Raw genomic sequence first — 10,624 nt, forward strand, 5'->3', positions numbered from 1 at the left:
CACGGTATGTCTGTGCATTCAAATTGCCATCGATAAAATGCAATTGTTCGTTGTCTGTAGTTTATGCCTGCCCATACCATAACCCCACCATGGGGCACTCTGTTCACAACGTTGACATCAGCGAACCGCTTGCCCACAAAAGCCATACACGTGGTCTGCGGTTGTGAGGCCAGTTGGATGTACTGCAAAATTAATTATCGAAAACAATGTAAAGAAATTAACATGAAATTCTTTGGCAACAGCTCTGGTGGAAATTCCTGCAGTCAGCATGCCAATTACACGCTTCCTCAAAACTTGAGACATCTGTGGCATTGTGTTGTGTGACAAAACTGCATATTTTACAGTGGCCTTTTTATTGTCCCCAGCACAAGGTGCACCTGTGTAATGGTCATGCTGTTTAATCAGCTTTTTGATAAAACACACCTGTGAGGTGGATAGAATATCTTGGCAAAGGAGAAATGCTCACTTTTGAGAAATAAGCTTTTTGTGCGTATGGAACATTTCTTTGATATTTTTTTTCAGCTCATGAAACCAACACTTGCATCATGTTGCATTTATATTTTTGTTCAGCATGGTTTAGGTCAGAGACTCTATAAAATGTTGGCAATGCGCTGGTTAGAATGGAGTTACTGTAGCATTCTGAATGCGATTTCACATGTACTTGTTAGTATTGCTAACCTTCGGATTACAGAGGCTCATTGGGGTTCCAAAATAGCGGCCCTGGTGTTCAGTGCTGGTATTACCGAATGTCCCTGGATGGCACAAGGTCGGTATGAAGGTATGATAATCTTTATATCACCCAAACCTACCAGGCTGTGATCGACTGACAGGATGCTCTCAATGGTGCATCTGTAGGCGGTCTTAGGGGGCCAACCTCCTGATATTGAAGAGATGCTGTTACACCATTTTCACTCAACTCTGTAACTGTTTTAAAGTTACAGTTGGCTTTGTGAAATCCCTGAACAGTTTCCTTTCTCTCTGACAACTGAGTTAGGAAGGACGTGTGTATCTTTGTAGTGACTGGGTATAATGATACGCCATCCAAATTGTAATGAATAACTTCATCATGTGCAAAGGGATATTCAATGTTCAATATCCATCTACCAATAGGTGCCCTTCTTTACGAGGCGTTGGAAAACGTCCCTGGTCAAAATGTGGGAAAAGTCAAGAGGTGTGAATACTTTCTGTAGGTCCTTAAGTGAGGAAGGTGCAGTAGAACTGTAGTCTATGGAACCAATACATAGAACACATTTTAATGGTCGAGTAAAACTATGTTGAATGTTTAACCTGGTAGTCTACCTCCTACCTTACAGCAGGTGAATGTTTAACCTGGTAGTCTACCTCCTACCTTACAGCAGGTGAATGTTTAACCTGGTAGTCTACCTCCTACCTTACAGCAGGTGAATGTTTAACCTGGTAGTCTACCTCCTACCTTACAGCAGGTGAATGTTTAACCTGGTAGTCTACCTCCTACCTTACAGCAGGTGAATGTTTAACCTGGTAGTCTACCTCCTACCTTACAGCAGGTGAATGTTTAACCTGGTAGTCTACCTCCTACCTTACAGCAGGTGAATGTTTAACCTGGTAGTCTACCTCCTACCTTACAGCAGGTGAATGTTTAACCTGGTAGTCTACCTCCTACCTTACAGCAGGTCTACCTCCTACCTTACAGCAGGTGAATGTTTAACCTGGTAGTCTACCTCCTACCTTACAGCAGGTGAATGTTTAACCTGGTAGTCTACCTCCTACCTTACAGCAGGTGAATGTTTAACCTGGTAGTCTACCTCCTACCTTACAGCAGGTGAATGTTTAACCTGGTAGTCTACCTCCTACCTTACAGCAGGTGAATGTTTAACCTGGTAGTCTACCTCCTACCTTACAGCAGGTGTGTTGAATGTTTAACCTGGTAGTCTACCTCCTACCTTACAGCAGGTGAATGTTTAACCTGGTAGACTACCTCCTACCTTACAGCAGGTGAATGTTTAACCTGGTAGTCTACCTCCTACCTTACAGCAGGTGAATGTTTAACCTGGTAGACTACCTCCTACCTTACAGCAGGTGTTGAATGTTTAACCTGGTAGTCTACCTCCTACCTTACAGCAGGTGAATGTTTAACCTGGTAGTCTACCTCCTACCTTACAGCAGGTGAATGTTTAACCTGGTAGACTACCTCCTACCTTACAGCAGGTGAATGTTTAACCTGGTAGTCTACCTCCTACCTTACAGCAGGTGAATGTTTAACCTGGTAGTCTACCTCCTACCTTACAGCAGGTGAATGTTTAACCTGGTAGTCTACCTCCTACCTTACAGCAGGTGAATGTTTAACCTGGTAGACTACCTCCTACCTTACAGCAGGTGAATGTTTAACCTGGTAGTCTACCTCCTACCTTACAGCAGGTGAATGTTTAACCTGGTAGTCTACCTCCTACCTTACAGCAGGTGAATGTTTAACCTGGTAGACTACCTCCTACCTTACAGCAGGTGAATGTTTAACCTGGTAGACTACCTCCTACCTTACAGCAGGTAATGTTTAACCTGGTAGACTACCTCCTACCTTACAGCAGGTGAATGTTTAACCTGGTAGACTACCTCCTACCTTACAGCAGGTGAATGTTTAACCTGGTAGACTACCTCCTACCTTACAGCAGGTGAATGTTTAACCTGTTAGTCTACCTCCTACCTTACAGCAGGTGTGTTGAATGTTTAACCTGGTAGACTACCTCCTACCTTACAGCAGGTGAATGTTTAACCTGGTAGTCTACCTCCTACCTTACAGCAGGTGTGTTGAATGTTTAACCTGGTAGTCTACCTCCTACCTTACAGCAGGTGAATGTTTAACCTGGTAGTCTACCTCCTACCTTACAGCAGGTGAATGTTTAACCTGGTAGACTACCTCCTACCTTACAGCAGGTGAATGTTTAACCTGGTAGACTACCTCCTACCTTACAGCAGGTGAATGTTTAACCTGGTAGTCTACCTCCTACCTTACAGCAGGTGAATGTTTAACCTGTTAGTCTACCTCCTACCTTACAGCAGGTGAATGTTTAACCTGGTAGTCTACCTCCTACCTTACAGCAGGTGAATGTTTAACCTGGTAGTCTACCTCCTACCTTACAGCAGGTGAATGTTTAACCTGGTAGACTACCTCCTACCTTACAGCAGGTGTGTTGAATGTTTAACCTGGTAGTCTACCTCCTACCAGGTTAATGTTTATTATTTTATTATTATATTTATTATTATTGATTTATTCCTGGCTAGGGTACAGGGTCTGTGCCTGGCTAGGGTACAGGGTCTGTGCCTGGCTAGGGTACAGGGTCTGTGCCTGGCTAGGGTACAGGGTCTGTGCCTGGCTAGGGTACAGGGTCTGTGCCTGGCTAGGGTACAGGGTCTGTGCCTTGCTAGATGACCATAGGCTAACGTGGTTCGGACTCCATAACGTTTCGGCTCCCATGGGTATGAAGATACAGGGAGTACAGCTCCATGAACCTCTGTTCTTGAATTCATTGATCTAACTAATATTGTCAAGCTGTCTGTGTATTAAACTGGTTTGTGGTCGCCATGTTTGTGTAACAACACATCGTGGAGCAAGACTTTATCTCTCCTCTCTCTATATGTTTCTCTCTCTCTTTCCCTTCCCCCTCTCTCTCTTTCTGTTCCTCTGTCCTTCTCTCATTCTCCCCCACTCTCTGTCTCTGCCTCTCTCTCGCTCTTGTTTCTCTCTCTCTTTCCCTTCCCCCTCTCTCTCTTTCTGTTCCTCTTTGCTCTGTCCTTCTCTCATTCTCCCCCACTCTCTCTCTCTGCCTCTCTCGCTCTTGTTTCTCTCTCTCTTTCCCTTCCCCCTCTCTCTCTTTCTGTGCCTCTTTGCTCTGTCCTTCTCTCATTCTCCCCCACTCTCTCTCTCTGCCTCTCTAGCTCTTGTTTTCTCTCTTTTGCTCTCGGTTTCCATCTCACTCACTCACTCCCTTCCTCCTCCCTCCCTCCTTCCGCTCTCTATTGCTCCCTCCCTCCCTCCCTCCCTCCCTCCCTCCCTCCCTCCCTCCCTCCCTCCCTCCCCCCTCCCTCCCTCCCTCTGCTCTCTCTCTCTCTCTCTCTCTCTCTCTCTCTCTCTCTCTCTCTCTCTCTCTCTCTCTCTCTCTCTCTCTGCTCTCTCTCTCTCTCTCTCTCTCTCTCTCTCTCTCTCTCTCTCTCTGCTCTCTCTCTCTCTGCATTCTCCCTCCCTCCCTCTCTCTCTCTCTCTCTCTTCTCTCTCTGCATTCCCTCCCTCCCTCTCACGTTGCACCCTGCCCCTCCCGTTCTCTTTCTCTCTCACATTGCTCCCTGCCCCCATCTCCTCTCTCTTTCTCTCTTTCTCTCTCTACTATTCTCCCTTCCCCCACTGCTGCTGCCTCTTATTTTCCTTCTCCCTCCCTCCCTCCCTCCCTCCCTCCCTCCCTCACTCCACCATTTCTCTCCCTCCCTCCCTCCCTCACTCCACCATTTCTCTCCCTCCCTCCCTCCCTCCCTCACTCCACCATTTCCCTCCCTCCCTCACTCCACCATTTCACTCCCTCCCTCCCTCCCTCCCTCACTCCACCATTTCACTCCCTCCCCTGTTCTCTTTATCCCTTCCCTCCCCCCTCAATCCCTCTTTCATTCCATGCAATCATCTGTTCTAGCTCTCTCTCTCTGCTCTCTTTCTCTCTGCTCACTCTCTCTCCCTCTCTCCCTGTGCTTCCTCCATTACGCCCCCATTTTGTCCTCTCCTCTGAAAGCGTATCCTCCCTCTTCCCTCTTTCCACCATGTTCTCTCCATCTGTTTTCTCCCTCTCTCCTTCATGTTCTCTCCATCTGTTTTCTCCCTCTCTCCTTCATATTCTCTCCATCATGTTGTTCTCCCTCTTCCAGATCATGTATTATACCAACTTTACTGACTGATATTTGATTCAGAAATATGATTTAAACCAACCTCTGTGAATCTGATCTACTTAAAGCTAGTGTTAGTTATCTCTAGAAGTGTCCCAGTGTGTTGTTGTCTAACCATTACTCATTTGAATCATGGTGTCTCACATACTGTCTATTACAACACCAGAGCAGGGGACAGTGTTGAGCCCAGTACTAGTGTAGTGTTGACCAGGGGACAGTGTTGATCCCAGTTTCCCCCAGTACTAGTGTAGTGTTGACCAGGGGACAGTGTTGAGCCCAGTTTCCCCCAGTACTAGTGTAGTGTTGACCAGGGGACAGTGTTGATCCCAGTTTCCCCCAGTACTAGTGTAGTGTTGACCAGGGGACAGTGTTGAGCCCAGTTTCCCCCAGTACTAGTGTAGTGTTGACCAGGGGACAGTGTTGAGCCCAGTTCCCCCAGTACTAGTGTAGTGTTGACCAGGGGACAGTGTTGATCCCAGTTCCCCCAGTACTAGTGTAGTGTTGACCAGGGGACAGTGTTGAGCCCAGTTTCCCCCAGTACTAGTGTAGTGTTGACCAGGGGACAGTGTTGAGCCCAGTTTCCCCCAGTACTAGTGTAGTGTTGACCAGGGGACAGTGTTGAGCCCAGTTTCCCCCAGTACTAGTGTAGTGTTGACCAGGGGACAGTGTTGAGCCCAGTTTCCCCCAGTACTAGTGTAGTGTTGACCAGGGGACAGTGTTGATCCCAGTTTCCCCCAGTACTAGTGTAGTGTTGACCAGGGGACAGTGTTGAGCCCAGTTTCCCCCAGTACTAGTGTAGTGTTGACCAGGGGACAGTGTTGAGCCCAGTTTCCCCCAGTACTAGTGTAGTGTTGACCAGGGGACAGTGTTGAGCCCAGTTTCCCCCAGTACTAGTGTAGTGTTGACCAGGGGACAGTGTTGAGCCCAGTTTCCCCCAGTACTAGTGTAGTGTTGACCAGGGGACAGTGTTGAGCCCAGTTTCCCCAGTACTAGTGTAGTGTTGACCAGGGGACAGTGTTTCCCCCAGTACTAGTGTAGTGTTGACCAGGGGACAGTGTTGAGCCCAGTTTCCCCCAGTACTAGTGTAGTGTTGACCAGGGGACAGTGTTGATCCCAGTTTCCCCCAGTACTAGTGTAGTGTTGACCAGGGGACAGTGTTTCCCCCAGTACTAGTGCAGTGTTGACCAGGGGACAGTGTTTCCCCCAGTACTAGTGTAGTGTTGACCAGGGGACAGTGTTGATCCCAGTTTCCCCCAGTACTAGTGTAGTGTTGACCAGGGGACAGTGTTTCCCCCAGTTTCCCCCAGTACTAGTGTAGTGTTGACCAGGGGACAGTGTTGATCCCAGTTTCCCCCAGTACTAGTGTAGTGTTGACCAGGGGACAGTGTTTCCCCCAGTACTAGTGCAGTGTTGACCAGGGGACAGTGTTTCCCCCAGTACTAGTGTAGTGTTGACCAGGGGACAGTGTTGATCCCAGTTTCCCCCAGTACTAGTGTAGTGTTGACCAGGGGACAGACCAGGGGACAGTGTTGAGCCCAGTTTCCCCCAGTACTAGTGTAGTGTTGACCAGGGGACAGTGTTGATCCCAGTTTCCCCCAGTACTAGTGTAGTGTTGACCAGGGGACAGACCAGGGGACAGTGTTGATCCCAGTTTCCCCCAGTACTAGTGTAGTGTTGACCAGGGGACAGTGTTGATCCCAGTTTCCCCCAGTACTAGTGTAGTGTTGACCAGGGGACAGTGTTGAGCCCAGTTTCCCCCAGTACTAGTGTAGTGTTGACCAGGGGACAGTGTTGATCCCAGTTTCCCCCAGTACTAGTGTAGTGTTGACCAGGGGACAGTGTTTCCCCCAGTACTAGTGCAGTGTTGACCAGGGGACAGTGTTTCCCCCAGTACTAGTGTAGTGTTGACCAGGGGACAGTGTTGATCCCAGTTTCCCCCAGTACTAGTGTAGTGTTGACCAGGGGACAGTGTTGATCCCAGTTTCCCCCAGTACTAGTGTAGTGTTGACCAGGGGACAGTGTTTCCCCCAGTTTCCCCCAGTACTAGTGTAGTGTTGACCAGGGGACAGTGTTGATCCCAGTTTCCCCCAGTACTAGTGTAGTGTTGACCAGGGGACAGTGTTGATCCCAGTTTCCCCCAGTACTAGTGTAGTGTTGACCAGGGGACAGTGTTGATCCCAGTTTCCCCCAGTACTAGTGTAGTGTTGACCAGGGGACAGTGTTGATCCCAGTTTCCCCCAGTACTAGTGTAGTGTTGACCAGGGGACAGACCAGGGGACAGTGTTGATCCCAGTTTCCCCCAGTACTAGTGTAGTGTTGACCAGGGGACAGACCAGGGGACAGTGTTGATCCCAGTTTCCCCCAGTACTAGTGTAGTGTTGACCAGGGGACAGTGTTGAGCCCAGTTTCCCCCAGTACTAGTGTAGTGTTGACCAGGGGACAGTGTTGATCCCAGTTTCCCCCAGTACTAGTGTAGTGTTGACCAGGGGACAGTGTTGATCCCAGTTTCCCCCAGTACTAGTGTAGTGTTGACCAGGGGACAGTGTTGATCCCAGTTTCCCCCAGTACTAGTGTAGTGTTGACCAGGGGACAGTGTTGAGCCCAGTTTCCCCCAGTACTAGTGTAGTGTTGACCAGGGGACAGTGTTGATCCCAGTTTCCCCCAGTACTAGTGTAGTGTTGACCAGGGGACAGTGTTGAGCCCAGTTTCCCCCAGTACTAGTGTAGTGTTGACCAGGGGACAGTGTTGAGCCCAGTTTCCCCCAGTACTAGTGTAGTGTTGACCAGGGGACAGTGTTGAGCCCAGTTTCCCCCACAGTACTAGTGTAGTGTTGACCAGGGGACAGTGTTGAGCCCAGTTTCCCCCAGTACTAGTGTAGTGTTGACCAGGGGACAGACCAGGGGACAGTGTTGAGCCCAGTTTCCCCCAGTACTAGTGTAGTGTTGACCAGGGGACAGTGTTGAGCCCAGTTTCCCCAGTACTAGTGTAGTGTTGACCAGGGGACAGTGTTGAGCCCAGTTTCCCCAGTACTGGTGTAGTGTTGACCAGGGGACAGTGTTGATCCCAGTTTCCCCCAGTACTAGTGTAGTGTTGACCAGGGGACAGTGTTGATCCCAGTTTCCCCCAGTACTAGTGTAGTGTTGACCAGGGGACAGTGTTGATCCCAGTTTCCCCCAGTACTAGTGTAGTGTTGACCAGGGGACAGTGTTGAGCCCAGTTTCCCCAGTACTAGTGTAGTGTTGACCAGGGGACAGTGTTGATCCCAGTTTCCCCAGTACTAGTGTAGTGTTGACCAGGGGACAGTGTTGATCCCAGTTTCCCCCAGTACTAGTGTAGTGTTGACCAGGGGACAGTGTTGAGCCCAGTTTCCCCCAGTACTAGTGTAGTGTTGACCAGGGGACAGTGTTGATCCCAGTTTCCCCCAGTACTAGTGTAGTGTTGACCAGGGGACAGTGTTGAGCCCAGTTTCCCCCAGTACTAGTGTAGTGTTGACCAGGGGACAGACCAGGGGACAGTGTTGAGCCCAGTTTCCCCCAGTACTAGTGTAGTGTTGACCAGGGGACAGTGTTGAGCCCAGTTTCCCCCAGTACTAGTGTAGTGTTGACCAGGGGACAGTGTTGAGCCCAGTTTCCCCCAGTACTAGTGTAGTGTTGACCAGGGGACAGTGTTGAGCCCAGTTTCCCCCAGTACTAGTGTAGTGTTGACCAGGGGACAGTGTTGAGCCCAGTTTCCCCCAGTACTAGTGTAGTGTTGACCAGGGGACAGTGTTGATCCCAGTTTCCCCCAGTACTAGTGTAGTGTTGACCAGGGGACAGTGTTGAGCCCAGTTTCCCCCAGTACTAGTGTAGTGTTGACCAGGGGACAGTGTTGATCCCAGTTTCCCCAGTACTAGTGTAGTGTTGACCAGGGGACAGTGTTGAGCCCAGTTTCCCCCAGTACTAGTGTAGTGTTGACCAGGGGACAGTGTTGATCCCAGTTTCCCCCAGTACTAGTGTAGTGTTGACCAGGGGACAGACCAGGGGACAGTGTTGAGCCCAGTTTCCCCCAGTACTAGTGTAGTGTTGACCAGGGGACAGTGTTGATCCCAGTTTCCCCCAGTACTAGTGTAGTGTTGACCAGGGGACAGTGTTGATCCCAGTTTCCCCCAGTACTAGTGTAGTGTTGACCAGGGGACAGTGTTGATCCCAGTTTCCCCCAGTACTAGTGTAGTGTTGACCAGGGGACAGTGTTGAGCCCAGTTTCCCCCAGTACTAGTGTAGTGTTGACCAGGGGACAGTGTTGATCCCAGTTTCCCCCAGTACTAGTGTAGTGTTGACCAGGGGACAGTGTTGAGCCCAGTTTCCCCCAGTACTAGTGTAGTGTTGACCAGGGGACAGTGTTGATCCCAGTTTCCCCCAGTACTAGTGTAGTGTTGACCAGGGGACAGTGTTGATCCCAGTTTCCCCCAGTACTAGTGTAGTGTTGACCAGGGGACAGTGTTGATCCCAGTTTCCCCCAGTACTAGTGTAGTGTTGACCAGGGGACAGTGTTGAGCCCAGTTTCCCCCAGTACTAGTGTAGTGTTGACCAGGGGACAGTGTTGATCCCAGTTTCCCCCAGTACTAGTGTAGTGTTGACCAGGGGACAGACCAGGGGACAGTGTTGATCCCAGTTTCCCCCAGTACTAGTGTAGTGTTGACCAGGGGACAGTGTTGAGCCCAGTTTCCCCCAGTACTAGTGTAGTGTTGACCAGGGGACAGACCAGGGGACAGTGTTGAGCCCAGTTTCCCCCAGTACTAGTGCAGCGTGACACATCTCCTTCACATAGAGTTGATCAGGCTGTTGATTGGGACCTGTGTTGAGCCCAGTTTCCCCCAGTACTAGTGCAGCGAGACACATCTCCTTCACATAGAGTTGATCAGGCTGTTGATTGGGACCTGTGTTGAGCCCAGTTTCCCCCAGTACTAGTGCAGCGTGACACATCTCCTTCACATAGAGTTGATCAGGCTGTTGATTGGGACCTGTGTTGAGCCCAGTTTCCCCCAGTACTAGTGCAGCGAGACACATCTCCTTCACATAGAGTTGATCAGGCTGTTGATTGGGACCTGTGGAATGTTGTGCCACTCCTCTTCAATCCCAAACATGCTCAATTAGTGACATGTCTGGAGAGGATGCAGGCCATGGAAGAACTGGGACATTTTCAGCTTCCAGGAATTGTGTACAGACCCTTTCGACATGGGACCGTGCATTATAATACTCAAATATGAGGCGATGGTGGCGGCTAAATGGCACGACAATGGGCCTCAGGATCTCATCACAGCATCTCTGTGCATTCAACTTGCCATCGATAAGATGGAATTGTGTTCGTTGTCCGTAGCTTATGCCTGCCCATACCATCTGCCCGGTACAGTTGAAACCGAGATTCATCTGTGAAGGGCACACTTCTCCAGCGTGCCAGTGGTCATCGAAGGTGAGCATTTTCCCACTGAAATCGGTTACGACGCCAAACTGCAGTCATGTCAAGACCCTGGTGAGGATGACGAGCAGATGAGCTTCCCTGAGATGGTTTCTAACAGTTTGTGTATAAATTCTTTGGTTGTGTAAACTCAGTTTCATCAGCTGCCTGGGTGGCTGGTCTCAGACCATCCCACAGGTGAAGAAGCCCAATGTGGACGTCCTGGGCTGCCGTGGGGTTGTGAGGCCGGTGGGGGACCATTCTTGATCCACATGGGGAAAGTGTTTCA

The 10,624-nt window shown here is 49.7% G+C and overlaps 1 long non-coding RNA gene across 1 annotated transcript; it reads right to left on the bottom strand.

Moving 5' to 3' along the window:
- Positions 1–2,088: 2,088 nt before the first annotated feature.
- Positions 2,089–3,160, bottom strand: LOC127929374 (uncharacterized). Its single transcript, XR_008134674.1, has 3 exons — positions 3,020–3,160; positions 2,798–2,893; positions 2,089–2,494 (listed from the first exon to the last, which is right to left on the bottom strand). It is a non-coding gene; the product is annotated as an uncharacterized LOC127929374 (long non-coding RNA).
- Between the last annotated feature and the right edge of the window lie 7,464 nt (positions 3,161–10,624).

The sequence above is a fragment of the Oncorhynchus keta genome, unplaced genomic scaffold (assembly GCF_023373465.1).
Source record: "Oncorhynchus keta strain PuntledgeMale-10-30-2019 unplaced genomic scaffold, Oket_V2 Un_scaffold_6846_pilon_pilon, whole genome shotgun sequence".
Lineage (NCBI taxonomy): Eukaryota > Metazoa > Chordata > Actinopteri > Salmoniformes > Salmonidae > Oncorhynchus > Oncorhynchus keta.